Source organism: Apteryx rowi, unplaced genomic scaffold (genome assembly GCF_003343035.1).
Source record: "Apteryx rowi isolate R43461 unplaced genomic scaffold, aptRow1 scaffold_75, whole genome shotgun sequence".
NCBI lineage: Eukaryota > Metazoa > Chordata > Aves > Apterygiformes > Apterygidae > Apteryx > Apteryx rowi.
In genome coordinates, this window is record NW_020451038.1 from 322,837 (window position 1) to 339,863 (window position 17,027).

A 17,027-nucleotide genomic window follows, 5' to 3' on the forward strand; every position below is an offset into this window, starting at 1 on the left:
CTCCCCGCCCGTTTTCCGCGGCTACAGGTGACGTCAGCGCCCTGCGGCCCACCCTCTTCCGCCGGCGTAACACATGCGTGGTAAGAGAGGGAGTGTAAGTCTCCATTTTGTGTTCCTTTCCCCCCTCCTCCCGCCCTGCGCCGCTCGCCCCTGCGGCGGGGGGAGGCGGCGGCCGCTCGCCAGAGCAGGGCGGGGAGCGCGGTGCCGCCCTCCGCCGTCGCGCTGGGCGCCTCACGTTGCTTGGGGCGGGGGGGCAGCGGCGCTGAGGGCCGCCCCGCGCCGGCTGTAGCGGCCGCCTCTCCCCTTTCCCTCAGCGGCTGTGGGGCGGCGCGCTGCCTTTCGCCGCCCCGCGCTCAGGCGGGCACCGGGAACTCCCTGGCTTTTCTTCCCCTTGGCTGCACACGCTCTGGAAGCACTTCGCACTGATTTCAGTGTATCACTTGCTGGGGAGCGCTTGGCCGCCCGGCGGGTTTGCGCCGCGCTGCTGTGCGAGGCGGCGCCAGGCGCGCCGGGGCCTGTGCGGAGACCGTGCCGGGAGCGGTTTTCCCGCCTTGTGCGTCCGCGCTCGCCTCTGACCTCCCAAAGATCCCCAGGAGAAGGGGGGGAGCCCACTGTGGGGACAAAAATTCAGGTGGTTAAAGCAAAGCAAAAGCATCACCTTCCTCGTGTCCCACCAGAGTGAAAACAGTCATTGTCACAACCTAGTTAATGTTAGAATCGCAAAGAATCTGGCCAATTAATCATGTAGAAATGTACATACAGAGTAGTAACACTGAACTTTTTTTTGAAGTGCTTTGTACACTTTGTCTGTGTTATCAGTCTGTTACTTCTGTGACYACTACTTTGTAAAGAATTTTAGCTGAACTTGGGTAGCCTGAGTGACAGCTCAAAATATACATAGTAAAACTAGCTGCTTTTTTTTTTTAAGGATACCATGTGTCTGTGAAGAACAAATTTGTTCTCTAAACTATKAACTGATTTAGAAAAATGGGTTAATAAAATCAGGATGGATGGAGGAATTCTTCTTTCTAGAGAAGAATTAACTTAAATGCAAGCCCCGAGATGCTCAGGTGAGAATTGCTTCCTGGAGGAACAGACAATTTAAGCTTAACTCAACGATTGTTTTTGTGGGGTTTAATGTAAAGAAAAATCTTAAATGATAGTATTCTTTAAAAGATGAAAATGCAGAGTTCAGTTCAAAGAATAATTGTGCACAATGTCATATCTGTAGGCAGATTTCTGGGTAGTTTGTCTTCAAAAATATTGGATGTCAGTGATTCAAGTAAGACATTCCAGAACATGTGCTAAGATCTTGGCTACTTAATTTTAAATTGAATTTTTGAAATGCCTAATGGAAAAACTGCATTAAATACTTCACCTTTTTCCTCAGAGCAGGATGTCTGTTATCTCCCACAAATAGTAACTCCCTTGACTTCATAGCCTGCTTTCATATTCCCCTCAAATGCTTTTTTAGATATTCAGAGTAGTTTTAAATCTTTGAATGACAGCAGAACACCATTCCTATCTTTAAAAGTTACATTCTGTGTGCTGAAAAAGAAATTCTGTGCACATATTGCTTTTTTCATTTGACTGTTGTGTAGAGTGCTCATAAAAGCTGAATTTAGTTCACTTGTCAATTCTGCCACTTACTATGAAACCTTCAGTTCTTACTTCTTTCAGCTTGTGTATTTTTTCCCCCCTTGTAAGATCACTAGGTATTGTTTAGGCAGGAATGTTGCTAGTTTCATTCAATGCGAGCGCTTATCTTTCAGAGTATAGTGCTTCTGGAACAAGTTTTAATTAAATCTCTTCAAAACATGCTGTTTATAATAATGCTATTTTAATTGGTATTATAGTCTTTAGAAAGCCTGAAAGAATTAAGACAGCAACATGTGTAAACTGCACAGCCTACCTGCTTTTTATGCAGAAATTATTTTAGTTGTAGCTGATTCCATTTTTAAGATGCTTGTGTTCAGCTTTTTATAATCCTGTGTTACCTTGGTTATGATTTACATCTCTAGCTCCCAGTGTAATGAGAATGTGTTAATCTAAAGCTGTGGTAAGAGTTGAACACTACTTTGACAGCCTTTGAAAAGTATGGTTGCAGTCTCTATTGCCTTTAATGACCAAGTTAATATTTTTACATATTGGATGTTTTTATTATTTTAAGGAGTTCTTTCCATTTCCTCATATTTTAACTTTTTGATAAATTTGAAAATTCACTTTAATGTTGAAATTTTTTTTATTATTATTATTTTTATTTGTTGAGTTTGTATGAGGCCATACAAATGTTTTCACTTTTTTTCTGAGGGGGAAATTGGAGAATGTGGGGATGATATTAAAAACATTGACTTGGGTTGTCAACTCATATAACTTCATGTTGAGAAGAGGGTTATCCACTTGTCTTGCATATTGTGGCTCTGTATGTATGTTATAGGATTTGTCTTTTTATGATTACAATGCATAATCCTCTCGTGTTCATTTCGTCCGTCACCCGAATCTTTCCATGAACTTGCAGTTAACAGCATTGTTCAGTTTTATAAATGTCAAAGTCATTCTTTCTCCAGTGTGTGGCTACAACTTCATTTATGTAAATTACATTTATTACACATAATTTTGTCCATTTCTGCAAAAGCTCAAAATATTGCCTCTTTGCAACCTTATCAACAACCAGCTTCTGTATAGAATGTCACTGGTGTATGTATAAACAGCTTTATAAAAGTCAGTGCTGTTTCTTATGCACTGGTCCAAATATTGATGTATTGAAGTCTGTAGGAAAACTGTTCTTGATTTCTGCAGCCCAAATTCTAGTATTAGAATGATTCTAAAATGCAAGTTGATTATTCCCAAATCATTTGGTGCTATGTAAGCGATGTTTGTGTTGTGTGTTAAGATTAAGTATGTTTATTTGGAACTTAGATTGACTAGCATCATCCTTATTTTCCTCCTCATTTTATAATAGCTTAATTGCCTTATTTGCCTTACTATGTTTTTTTTGCAGTTGTATTAAATTATTCTTACAGGGCTGCATATTTATTGCTTTGTTAGTYCTGTAAGCTCCAGGAGAAGAGGGGCACTTTAAAGATGTCTTAGATTATGGTTGTGCTTGTTGTCTTTCTCCACTACACCAGTAATTTATCAAGTAAAGCTGTCAGATTTGTTTGGCACAATGTGTTCTTTGTGCATCCTTGTAACTTATAACTTACATCCTTGTAATTTATGTTTTCTGAGTGCAAACATTACAATGAATACCTAATGCAATTGCTTTTAAAAAACAGAATGGGGAGGAAAAAAGGCCTAACCAAATCTGGGTTTGGTTTATTTGGTGATTAAAATACCTACTGGATGCTTTTTGGTGGTTGAGCCTATATGAGGGGAAAAAAGCTACGGGGTCATTTCATGTATCCATCATAAATACGCATGTCAGTATTTGCAGTCTTTAACTTCTGCATGTTTGTAATTTTTTACAGTGCATTAGTTTCCTCTTCATATGACAGTGCACACACAAAATAAGGGTTACATTAGGATATGTAAGAAGCAGCTTTGTGATGTTCAGCATTTAGAAAGTTTTACTAGTAAAATGCAACTTGCTTTAATTGAACTTAATTCTCATGCTTTGGCTCTGTAAATGGGATCTAATCCTGTTTGTGACCAACACATCACTTCCTAGGTGATGCAGTCATATCAGTGAGCATGCAATGTAAGTCTGCTTATTTCTCTTAAAAGCCAGTAAATGACTTAGTTGCTGGAAGAGCTTCTGCAGAGGCCCTTAAATAAGGGGAAAAAAGTTAGTCTTCAATTTCCACTGAAAATGGGTATCAGTGTGCGGAACTTCAAGGTGTGGGATAGTGATCAGATGACTAACTACACATTAATAGAACTATTATCTATACTTGGGCAGTGGATTTGCTTTGATCAATGAGTGGAAATTAAGGAATAATCCTTTTTTTTTGTCTAGTTAAACTTTAGCTTGAGGTGGTGTTGAAGAGGAGCTTGATCAGTGTAGCAGTTGTTCAAATACTGGAAAACTGGCGTTCTGGAAGTGCCTCTTGCAGTGATCAGAGTTTTAAAATGGTAGACAGTACGCTGCTGATACTTCTAAGTAAATGCTTTCTTGACCAAGCTCTTCTTTACTGCAGTACTTAAGCATATTTTTTCTCCCATCTTATTTCTCTGGTTTAGGGTGGTGTCACTGGCCAGGTAGTTTAAAAAAAAAGTTCACAATGAGTAGACAAAACAGTGACACAGTTTTGGGGGATTAATTTTTCTTTGTTGAAACTTTATCCATAGTAAAGTCAGCTGCTGATATTGGACCTGTCAGCTTCAGTGCAGTCCCTACTTTTCCAGATCTAAGAAGTTACTTCAGCTTGCTTCTGCTGGTTGTTCTGTTTCAGGTTACCGTACTGCTTTTGGAGTAGAAGGCAGTCAAGATGTATTGTTACTGTATTTCAAGCATATTCTACTTGCAAATGTGTGTAATGAAGACCAAGTAGTATAGAACTTGTTTTTTAAAAATACTTGAAATATTTAAAACTAGGAAATAAGGTAAAAGTAATACTTAAGCACTGACTCCAATAAAGGGAAAAGCTTGGGAGGGAATATTAGCTGCTGAATAAATGTTGGTGCATTCCCATTGGCCCTGGTGCTGCTATTCTAGCAGAACCTCTTTCATCTGTAGCTTATAGTTTATACTCACTTCACATGTACACAGAGAAATTGTCATACAGGTTCAGAATGCTGTTTTGTGAAGTGAGAACTTCTAGGAATCGCTTATAAAGCTTAAAATAATTATCAGTGCAAGTCCTTAGTGTAGTCAAACACTTACTTGCTGAAAACCAAATAGATGTTATGGTCAGAAACTCCCTGATAATTTTCATTCTGTCACTCTTTGGAAGGAACTTGGAAAGGTCAGGCATATTTTAAGTCAACATTAGATGGATATAATGGCATAACTTCAGGCAGATCATGCCTCGCAAGGTGGTGATTTAAAGAGTTCAAGAGGGGTCATTGATAGCTAACACTGCTTTTTTTCCTATATTAAAAAGCAGATATGCTTTATTGTGTATCTCTTTTAGGGATCAAGCATTACATTCCTTTGTACCATCCAGAAGCAAGAGTATCCCTGGATGGTMTAGAGGTTTGGGTAATGCCAAATGCCATAAAAATTTGATCTCAGCACCTTCAAAAACACTCTCATTCAAACATTTAAAATTACAATATAAGTTTGCAAAATGRTAAAATGCTTCTAAAGCATACTCTTTTTGGACATGGCATAGTTACTGTAATAGTCAACTTCAAAAATAAGTAGACCTAGGTGAAAAAGCTGTTTTTAACAGCATGAGCAAAACAGAAAAAAGTTCTAGTTGTTACAGGTAAATAAACTTTTTGATTTTAATTTGTATTCGTGTTTTTTCTCCCATCAACAGTTTTCACTGAGATACCTAACATTCCTTGTATAGCTCATCAGACTTGCAATGTAATGCAACTATCTCAGTAACTACATTTATCAGCTTCATGTTAATAGGTAGCCTCAAAGTACAGGCTTCCCGTATTGGCCTGCAGTGCTGCCTCTTATTTTATCAAAATGCTGTGACTTAGTTCACTGAGTCCAAAGAATTTTTAGTAATTCTTCTGAAGATAAATATTTTTAGCATTAGCATTTGTACAGATTTAGTGAGGTCTTAAGTAGCTAAGTCTTGTGTGTCTGATAGGTATTGGCCTTGGAAAGTGCTCTGTTTTTTAGGAAGTAATTATACAATGAGTTGTTGGAGTAGTTTACATATGTCAAATTTAATTAGTTTTAAAAATTGTTTCTGAAATGTTGGAGAGTAAGGCTTTAAATTGGTATAGGGCTGACATTTGGCACTAAGTATGCATATTTGTCCTGTTTACATCAATGGTATTATGCAAATACTGAAAATTAAGTCCCTTCTAAACTGTTTTGCTGGATTTGTTTGTAAACGTTAGTTGAAAACTAGGATAATAAAGGCATGTTGGAAAGTGCTAGATAATGTACAAGGCTCAAATTTGGATTTAGCTAGTATTAAGACTGGAAGTCAGTGTTCTGTTAATGAGAACAATATAATGATTCCTTGAACTGATGCTATATAAAGTATTCCAGGAGTCTTTTCAGATGTGGAAAGCACTTTCAAATGACACCTTTTTTTATGGCCACTAAAATGAAGTGGGGCTCGTTTTCCTGTGTTTTTTTTCTTTTGGTGTTTTGGGTTTTTTGATGATGTATCTGATTCTTACTAACTTTTGGTATTCCACTTTGAAAAAATTCATTAACTTTATATACCTTACTTGTGATCTTGGGTATCCAATGAATCAAAAAAACTGGCTTCATTGCATACTTATTTAATACACAGTAGCAGAGCAACCAAACTGATAGTCTTTAGATCCCGATGTGAAAAGACTTTGAAATTACACTTGCAGAGAATTGTATGTCTCCCTCTTATTTCTTATGCTGGGACATCTCCTAATGATTTAAGACTTTGAGTCTCTTCCTACTGCATGTTTTGTTGTTAAATATTTAAGAATTATATGGTCATAATGAATACTACTTCAGAATACCAGAATTGTTTTCATTACAGAGAAGTTTTCAGGTCAAATTTGACTTTTAAACATTCAGTTTCAGAAGGAAAAGGGGGAGGGAGGAAGCTTGCCTGAATATAAGGTTTATAAATATCTTCAGTCATTTTTGTTTAGGCAGGTGTGTTGCTGAGGAAAATGTGTACTCTTGTTTGATGCATGATGAGGGGCATGTATTTATGGAGAAACCAAAATATAGGTGAGCACACTTCAAATCAGTGAAGAGCTAATTTTCTACATAATGTTACACTGGAATATTCTATGACCCTGGACTACAGCCTCTGTTACCATGCAAGCTTTCACAGATGTATTTAAATTATCATGAAATTACAGTTTTGTGAAAAGTTGACTGCCAAACTGTTGCTTTTTTGTCATGGTATGTAGATGATGACTAGTATTTTTGGTTCAGTTATCATAACAGACTTATGTAAAAATAGCCATTTGCCTATTAAATCTACTATTATTATTTCCATATGACTTCTGCATTTTACTTAGCTCAGTGTAGCTAGAAAACTCATTGTTAAGTTGTCCTACTTAGCACTGAGCTGAAAGAGTATTCTTAGCAATTGTACTGTAGTAATTAAACTGTTCATTGTGGGATGCTAAGTAGTTACTGGTCTGTAACTTTTTAATGTAAACTGATTACTCTTTTCAGTTAGTGTATAAGTGGATGCTAGATGCTGGATTAAAACAGGAAACATGTAATAATGGTTTGATGTTCATGCAGTGTAGTAAAGAACCTTATTGTAGTTTTTCTTTTCAACTTGCAACAGAAGTTGATGTATTTTAAACTTAAAATAGTTCGTATTAGCATGGATATTTTTATAAGAGTAGTCAAATGGAAAGGCTTTTTTAGGAAAACAAATTTTTAGTGTCTTTATATGCCTAAAGATGTAGGCAGTTTTAAAATTTGAAAAGAAAATACTGAAGTAGAGAGGGTTTATCCCCCGTTTCAGTTTGACAGCCATTTTCCTTTTTTCTAGTGTAATGTTAGTTTTTCTGAGATGCTATGTATGTATGCATAACATGCATGTATGTAAGCATCCTTCGTACATTGAAAACATGAGTATGAAGACAACATTGAAAAATGGATACAGAAGAGACAAGCATCATATATCATTCAGTGAGTGTTTTCTGCTTATTCTAAGACCCACATCTTAACAATTCTACACTTCTGTATATTGACTGTCTGATATAAATACCAGTAACATTTTCATTCAACATGATCATAAGAAACCACCTATTGTACAGCTGTTAACTCGCAAATATTTATTCTAGTATACTACTTCAGGTAATGTAGATACTTTAGGGCAAATGGATGACAATATAGCCTTTTCATGTAAGCATTGGAGTCAAAATTGCATGCATCTTTAGGAAGACTTATCATACAAATGACAAAGAATAAGTCTTATGCTGTTGCCAGATACTTTGCCACTTTTGGACTAGCATCTAGAAGGATATAGACCATACAGACAACTGGAGTCGCCGGTACAGTGTCAGCTGTACTAACATGGACTGAGTCTCTGTATAAACCACTGCCGGAAGTGCTCAAAGACAAAGGTGGGGAGGACAGTTTGCTGGGGGAGGAGGGGGAGTGAATGACATCTGTACTTGTAAGACTAACTTCTTGCTATGCCAAGGTAAGAAAGAGAGTTCAAGTTTTGAGTCTGGCTACATGGGTCTGTCTAGAAGCACTTATGTAATCATGTAACTAGAAGTGATTAAAAAGCTTCTTCTAAACTGCCTGTTAACTGAGAGTGTAAGCACCCCTGCTTTTTAAGGGCAGAGACAAACTGGTGAGATTCAGCCACTACTAAAGGTAGGACTTGGTAACAGAAGCTTTCATTTCTCAGTTTTTTTATTTTTCATAACATAGCCAGCTCAAGGAATTCCAGGTCAAGCAATTCCATCTCAGCTGCTGGCTTCCTTTCCCCTGTGTAACAAGTCTGTTATCCTGATACAGCTGTTTCTGGGATTGTGTAGTGAATCGGAGCAGTGGAGGGATCTGAGTAAATTGGCTATACAAAGAAGAATTATTTTTAGCCTTGATAAACCTGAGAAGTTATTGTTCCAATTCACTGCACACCCTACAGGCAGTTGCTCACACGCTTGAGCTTTCACAGGAATTGGAGAGAGAAGTGGGAGTTACTTTAGATGGGAAAACTGCTACCCCTCTGAAGAAGAAAATTGTGCTTGGAAACGTGAGGTAATTGAGTGCTTATCCTCTGAACCACCCCAGATTTATACTGCAATACTATGGATAAAAAGTGCTCCTCTCATTAGGCCTTGTCCCAACTGAGGTGATAAGGGATAACTTCTAAGCAGTGTCTTAGCTGTAATCATACCTATACAAATGCTTCCATCAGTTCGGTAGGCTTGTTTGAACCAGTTTGACTGTGATCCAAAGTGGACAGTTAATGTTGCTTCACATTGGAAAAAAAGAAATATATGTAATTGTCCATTTTGATTTTTAAGGCTGTTAGGAAAAAAATTAAACTGTAATTAGAGAAAAACAATTTTAGCTAGTAACCAGGTCAAGGCTGGGTTTCTTCAGTCTAAATTTTCTTATGGATATTGAAAAAACAGGTCTTAAGGGGAAGAGAACTACTGTTGACTGAACTGGGCTTTCACTGAATGTGCAGTTCAACCAAGTATTGCAGCTTATTTTTTGAAATTGTCTGGTACATCTATTTTATAGAAGCCTTCTTATTCCTTTAATGATGTGATTTAACTTTTTTTTTTCCTAGAATCTGGTAAACATTTATAGCTTAGAGCTTTTATGAGTGGAAACTGTAGTAATTAGTGGTACCTGTAGGCTTGTAATACAGGACTGCCCTGTCCTGCCCCAAACAAATCAAAGCAGGAGTTTATTTTAAAGTGTGTAACTTTAATATCATGTTAATAAATTGCAGTATAATAACATACAGTCATAGATTATTTAAATATTTACAATTTTATCAGCTTATTGTAATGTTGAATTGCTTTCAGTGTCAGGAAATTGGGCCTTACTCAAGTTTGAGTTTCTGTAATGTTCATTTCCATATGCTAGGTCTTGTATGCCCTTGTTTGCAAGGTCAGAATGCTTTATTTTGCCAGACATCTCTGTAAGTGTCTGTACACAACGATCAGCTCCCTTCTCAACCTTCCTGATAAGCTGAATAAATTAAACTCCTTATTAGAAATAGATGAGGATATCAGATAGCTGTGGTACAAGACAAGTTCTAGGATAAAACTCATGGTGGGTGAAGAGGGGAGAAAGACCAAAACAATTTTGCAGAGGAGGAATGTGCTATAATCAAAACGGGGTTGGTTGGTCTACAACAAAGTCAAATGATGAGTTGGTGGCAGAGACATGGTGGATTGTTGTGGATGTCTTGTTCTGGAGAACTGCCTRGTCCCTGATCCTGCCTTGATGGCTGTTAGCTCTTGGCAACGCTCAGCTGGCTTACAAACTGTGTTCTGTTGCTTATTGCCTTGGAGCTTATGTCAAATGTTAAGATATTTGCTCTTAATGGTCTGAGGGTGGATAAGGTGATTAAATTCTATCTTTAGAAACAGGCTTGACTCCCATGGCTGCCAGTAGAAATTGCTCAGGTAGTAGTGGTTCTACAAGGAAACATCCAATATATAAAATTCAGTTGAGATATGTATTGTTACGAACTTGTGTTGTGAAAAATATTTTTGTGCTTTCTTTCAGGTTGTTTTAAGATCTAAGTGCTTTGTTAAACTGAATCTGCTTTGTAAATGCGAATAAGTTAAGCTTTGAAACCTAGTAGTCTAGAAATCTTGAGTAAAAACTAAATTAATGAGGACCTTTGTTCCATTCTTTTTTCTTCTCTCAAAAGAACCAAAGTGAAAACTAAGTATTTTACAAGTGCTTTTGGTTGGCTGTGGTTTACTCTCCTACTGTGTTTTCCAGCTTGGGCAGAGCCTAATTGTCACTGGAAGGTCTAAGCTGGAAATTGCACATTCTGAATCGGAATAGTTTTCAGCTTTCTGTTAACTCTTTCCATTTCATCAAGCATCAGTAATACAGCTATACTTGCAGGAAATTCGTATGGGGCTTGCATGATATGCAGTGCTGCTTTGGTAGTATTTCAAAGTACTGTAAGCAGTAATCAGTTCTGGTGGTTGACACGGTGGTGGTTTATAATTCTCTTCATAACATTTGATCTTCCAAACAGAAGGTATTGTCAACTAGTTTCAACTAAGGCTAAATCATGTTTAGTTCTGAATTCCCCTTTTGGTTTTTTGTTTTTGTCTTTCTCCCTAGCTCTGGAAGTCTAAGATAATCAACACAGCCTGTGATGCTACTGTATACTACATGACCATAGAGGGAACCATTGGCCACTGTTATTAAAATCAATTTTTTGTGTGTGAAACCTAAAACTATCTTTTAGGTATAAATGACTTATTCTGAGGTATCAGGTCTTCAATTTAACTGACAGAAATCTGTGCCAGTGTAACTGGCAGAAAGGGCTTATCTCTCTGGAGCCCTGTTGTATAGCTTAAGATGAGCATTCAGGGAATAGAATTTCAGGGAAACCTTTCTTGAACCTGAGACTTGGGGCTCTTGGTTATGTCCAAAAAGTTAGAAAATGCTTTTATTTTGGTAAAGTGCCTTCTTTTCTTAAGTAGTTTTGTCATCTGTTTGTTGCTAGGTGCAAAATGAGACAGATTAACACTGTGCAAATCTGAATAAAATTACCTGTGCTGTTTCAAAGGTCAGGTGCACTCAGTGAATTTGCTTTCAAATTATTTTGTTTATTCTGTGTACATATGCATCTTGAGCTCTATAAAGGTCAGGAGAGGAGACTCATTTTGGAATTTAAAGAAGTTAGGTTTTTATTGCTGCTAACCCTTGTTAGTTTCTTTTGAATTAATGAAAATTGGTTTCCTTGGTTGCCTGTTTTTTTATTTTCTGTCAGTTTTATTTCCCTAGTGAAGCTCACTTGTAACTGAGGTCCATTCCAAACTAAAACAGTAATGCGCCTAGTTTTTTAAAAGTATATATGATAGTTAAGTAAATATGACAAAGTAGAGTGCTGTTGAACAGCTTCAACTTCAGGTTTATTGGCTTTTTGGCTTATTTCATGCATGTGACAGGTTAGTGTTTTCCTAGCTAAAATAATTTATTTAAAGGATAGTCAGTATTTAACTGACTCTTGTCACAAGTGGTTTAATAAAATAGGGGAGTGAAATCCCTTAGAATTTGTAACAGTCCTGCTTATTAACATTCAGGAGGAATAATAAAACCACAAAAGGATTCGTGTGCGAGTCAGTGAAGCATAACTAATTGCAGTTTTCAGTCACAGAACCAAGAACAGTCAGTACAACAGCGGGCCTCTATTAAATACATATTTCTATCTGCCTTGACTTCCTTAATGATAACTCCTAGGAAAGATGAGATTTTCAAAACATTAATAATTTTTTTCACTTAAGTGTGAGTACTTTTTTCAAAGTTTACATTCACTTTGAAAGTCTTAAACTGTTGAACCAAATCAGTTATTTGTCTGTCAAAATCATTGACATATCTTTTCTGATTTTGGGAGATGAAATCTGAATAAGGCAGAACATGTGTTAACTGAATGAGCATAATATGAAAAACTTATCCAAAAACTGTTTTAGTGCACATATTGGTTGGACGTATTTTGCAGCTATGTGAAAATTTAGATAATTATTTGGAGTTCTTTTTTTATTGGTAAGAATACAAATCTCATCTAGTGAGCTTGCAGCTCTTTCAGTGATAAATAGGTGTCTGTCTTGCTACAGCACTGATCTTCCTTGCCAAAGATGAATTTGAGATATACTCAATCCGCACTTACTTCAGCTCCTGTAGACATAACCAAGCTATCTTGAATACTAGTAGCAGCAGCAGGTCCATGACAGCACAGATGCTCATGTTTTTAAAAAAAAAAAAAAGAAAAAAAGAAAAAGGCAGTAGTAAACAGGGTATTTGGCCAGGTGCTGCTGTGGCTTCTGTACCACTGGTACCCAAGTTGACTCTAATTTCATATGGCAGTCAATTGACTGCTGGGTAGACATCCTTCTAAAGACTGACATAAAAGGGTGATGAGGCCTAGACTATTAGTGATTTTACTTGTGGGAGGTTTGCCAAGATGCTACTTCTGCTTTGAGGCTCTTATTTTTCTTGCCTGCTTCTTCCTAATTAGTATAATTCATAAGTTTCCCTTGACTGATTGCTGTTAGTAGCAAGTGTTTTCTTTTCTCTTTGCCTAAATGTCCTCAAAGAGAGATGTGTCAGCTTTTCCTCAATATTAATGTTTGAATTCTAGTCCATTAGATAGCTCTAGTGCTTGTACCTGTTGTGATGTATCTGTTCCAGTGCAGCACCTGAAGCAGTAGTGATGGGAAGTGATGTTATGGGTCTTCTGTGATTTTGCTGTTAACCCTGACAATATGGTTTTATTAAACTAAAATCAAAATAAAAAAATAGAAACTCGTAAGATATTTAAAGTACAATTTAGAATCTAACACAGAAAACATATAAAACTCTCACATGTTTGATTACTTAGGATGCTCCTAGTCGCATGAAGCCTTATCTTAGTTTTTGTTTTTTCAGTTTTCAGAAAAAAATCACCTTCTAGTATTGTGACATTAGCACTCTTCATGTCCCATTAACTGTGATGTGTTAACATGATTTATTTTTAAAGGACTTGATTAGTTGGAATAAAATCTCTGTATGACACATTTATAATGGTACATGGACAAGCTGTGAAGTTTATCAGAATCAAAGATGGAGTATCAGTATGTAAATTGGAATCTAGACTTATGCTAGTTCAGGTGAGAGGGAGAAGGCTAGAAAAGAAAAGGTAGAGTGAGAAAATATTTTCTTTGGAAGAAGATTAATACTAACTTTAGATGAGGATGATATGCAAGACCTAATGTTGCAAATAATCAGAATTAGAAATGGATGATTATCCACAACATCTGCTTTACAAAGAATACTTCGAATAATTCTTAAAGCTTCAAAAATTAGTTACTTATTTTCTTCTTTCCCAGCACTAATGTGCAACTGAACTCAGTAACTTCCATAGTTTTACAGATAATGAAACCAGTGACAATCTCTGAACTTTCTGAAATACACAAAACAGCTCTTGAAGCATTTGGGCTTGTTGATGGATTCCTGCACTACGAGGTGTTGATGGATTCCTGTGCCATGTATCCTGTGAGACATCCTAGAAGCCCTAGAGTAGGGGATACTTAGTGCTTTGTACTTTTTTTATTGTTTGAAACTTGAGACTAGAGAGACTGTGTGTGAAAACTTGGTATATGGGTATATAGTCACAGATTCTGGTCTCTGTATGTATGTTACAATGTTCACTCTGTAGTCCCATACTTTCCCATTTTTCACCCTTTGTGGTATTGTCATTAGGAAGCTTAGAATGGAGATTTCTTGTGGTATGAGGATAAATTCCTAGATATAATGCTGTAATGGATGATTTCAAATTGATATAGCTTTATGTCAAAATAAAATAATGAGTTTGTGGTATTTGAGGTCTTAAACCTTCAAGCAGGAAATAGCAATGAAAGCCTAGAATGCAAGAACAATAATAGACACAGTAATCAACTGGTGGTGTTATTAAAGAATAAATCCAGATCCCAGTGAAGCAAATGCAGATGTGTGCTGTTGACTTGATTAGCATTGGGGTTTATCCCAGGTCATTTCTCTGCTTTAATCAAAATGGTGATATTTCAGCAAAAGAGCTTTGCAGTTGCTCAGAAAAATGGTGATACTGGAGCTGATTTCATAGATGCTACTTTTGAAGTAGCAATATTTCTTTGAGAGTTATTGCATATTTAATTATCTTTGCATACATATTAGGACTATTTTGCTTAAGTTGCTTCTAGTGTAAATCAGCATTTTGATTGGGAAGTAATCGGCAAAACTCTAACAGGGTAGAAATAGGTCTAATGAGCAGTGGATGCTTAACGTGAAAATGGTTGTGTGTTGCAACTGAGTGTTTCAGCCTGTAAACTTGTGTCTGTTCCAGTGGGCACTTCTGATTTATGCAGTGTGTTCTGCAGATGTGTTGTGCAGCGTGCTGCGGGACTCTTACACATATACTTTCAACTTCTGCTGCCTACGTACTACTAACAGGAGAAATCTTTCTTCTGCTTTTGAATTGTTCCATCAAAAACAAAAATATATGTAAAACATGGAAGTAAATGAGACTGAGAACAAGCATTATTCATTCTGTCCATATGTGTTATGCGTTTAAGCTGTTATCCATTTAGGCTTAGATACTGATAATACTATAAATTGAAATAGTAAAGAATTTGAGCTCCAATTTATTTTAGAGTATATAGACTGTCTATAGGAAGTTCAGAGAAAAAGCTGGAGAATACAGAGAGAGTAAAGTATTGCTAATATTGATAAAAACCAGACATACAAATTGGGTAAAAAAAAATCTAATACTGTTGTTTTTAAATAGCTTCTCATAAGCACTTAAGATTCTCATTAGTCCAACATCAGAATAGTAATGAATATTAATGAATGAGATCAAAGACAAATTTAAAAATCAAAGCAAGTAAACAACAATTATTTTTAAAAATTATGTAATAGTCAAATTTTTAACTGCACAAAAACATATGCATCTTAACAGCTGCATGAAGCTGAATATTTTCCTGAAAATTGTTATGCTAAACTACAAAGGCAGTTACATAACAAACAAAACAAACATGCATCAAAACATGAAATATTTATTTTTGAATGTATAATATTTAAATACTTATAAATTCAGCAGTCTGATTTGTTACTGAAGATGGTATGGTCTTAGTGGTTATCTATGACAAATCAGAATTTTTACTGACTATATAACACTTTCAAAGTCAGGTTTTAGCTGGGTAGTTAAGCATAGAATCATAGCCAGGTTTCATACCTCTTTTCTAATTTTATTTTTACTTGCATGTAAAAGAATCTGCATAATTTGGATTTGAATATGTGGTGTTTGCTAACCAGTGGGCCATCCAAGGGCTGGGTCAGAGTTTATAAAATTTGATAGGTAATTTTTAATTTTTTTAATTATACTCACRACTTTTTGGAAGCTGAAATTCTTTTTTATTTAGTCTGTGTTACATATCTGCAGGAATATATATGCATATGCAGGAAAACACAGGGCCTGTATGGCTGCTTATAGCTTTGCTATTCAGTAGCGGAACGAAACTTCCTAGGGTTTTTTTTAGTTTTGCTGCTGCTTTCTAGAGCCTTGTTCACAGTAAACAAATTCTCACTTGAATGGAGGACTCAAAAGCAGATGCTGAAGGAGGAATAAGGATGGCAGGAACAGCCAGCTAACATACTGAGCAGGGAGCTGTAAGCAACAAGTAGAAATAGAGAATGTGTTTCCCTTTTRGAAGTAACATGGAAATTGGATGGATAGCCCTTCATTATTAGATATGTTATGAAATTTATAAAAATTGAAAGCTGGTGCATTTTCTGAAAAGGAGCCTTGCACCCCGGTTGAGGTTTATTGCCTCAGATGCTATTTCTGAGGTTAGGCGGCAAGTGTGAAACTTCAGTCTGTCCTGGGGAATGAGTTAAGGGGTATGCAGATGATTTGTGAGGGGACAGGTTAACAGAAGGTAATGCTTACATGGGAGGGAGAAGCACTGAACTTCAGAGAAGGATGGGATTTTGAAGGTAATGTACCTAGCTAAAATAGGAATGTAGTGAGTAAAAAGCGTGAAGAAGGTAAACTGTGTAAAGAGAGATGAAAAGGGCATACTGGGAGGACATGTATACTGAAATTTTTTCAGGGAAGGACTTCAGGGAAGAAAAGAGAAAAGGGTAAAAGCAAGTGAAGCTAAACAGGGAGGGGGAAAACAATGGAAAATATGTAATGCATTAATTAAGCTTTTATCAAGACTAAAATTAATGTGAATGTTCATCGTAGTACAAAGTAAATAGCATGCAAGTCTTCTAATGTACAGAAGCTGTAGCATAAGAGACAGTTATTTCTGTAGCCCCCTTTCCCATCCTCCCCAGGGGTCTGAGTATGTGTTAATACTGTTTAAGGTGCCTGTCTCAGTAAAATTCTCTTGGTGGGAGAGCACTGATTTTTCTGCTCTTAGTGTCTTCTGTTTGAATTTTGACTCTTTCATGTCATTCTTCTGGAAATCAGTGTTGTAAAAATATTTCCCTGTGTGCTGGACTGACCATAGGGTAGGTTAGCTATCTGGTAAATTCTGGTGATGTTCTTTAGGATTCTTGGTTATCCAAAGTCTTGCCCAGCATGTTGTGGATAACATAGTTTTTTGTGAACTTGTATGCTGATATCATTTCTTTTTCCCTCTGAATTCAGCTGGCTCTGGCTTGCTTGAGTCCCTCCTGAGCACCTGTCAGTGTTGTGTTGTGTGACAAGCAATTTATGTTAAGGAATGTGAATTTGGTGCATTTAACAATAGTTTGG

The 17,027-nt window shown here is 36.7% G+C and overlaps 1 protein-coding gene across 7 annotated transcripts in view; it reads left to right on the forward strand.

The window, feature by feature from the left end:
* Positions 1-32: 32 nt before the first annotated feature.
* FHIT (fragile histidine triad) overlaps positions 33-17,027 on the forward strand; it is a 624,940-nt gene continuing 607,945 nt past the window's right edge. For 3 of the 7 annotated variants that reach the window (XM_026088085.1, XM_026088091.1, XM_026088092.1), the window contains exon 1: positions 52-94. The gene's annotated coding sequence lies outside the window, so the exon portion shown is untranslated. Of the gene's footprint in view, positions 95-17,027 lie in introns of all 7 variants that reach the window. The other 4 variants (XM_026088086.1, XM_026088089.1, XM_026088087.1 and 1 more) reach the window with 3 other exon arrangements.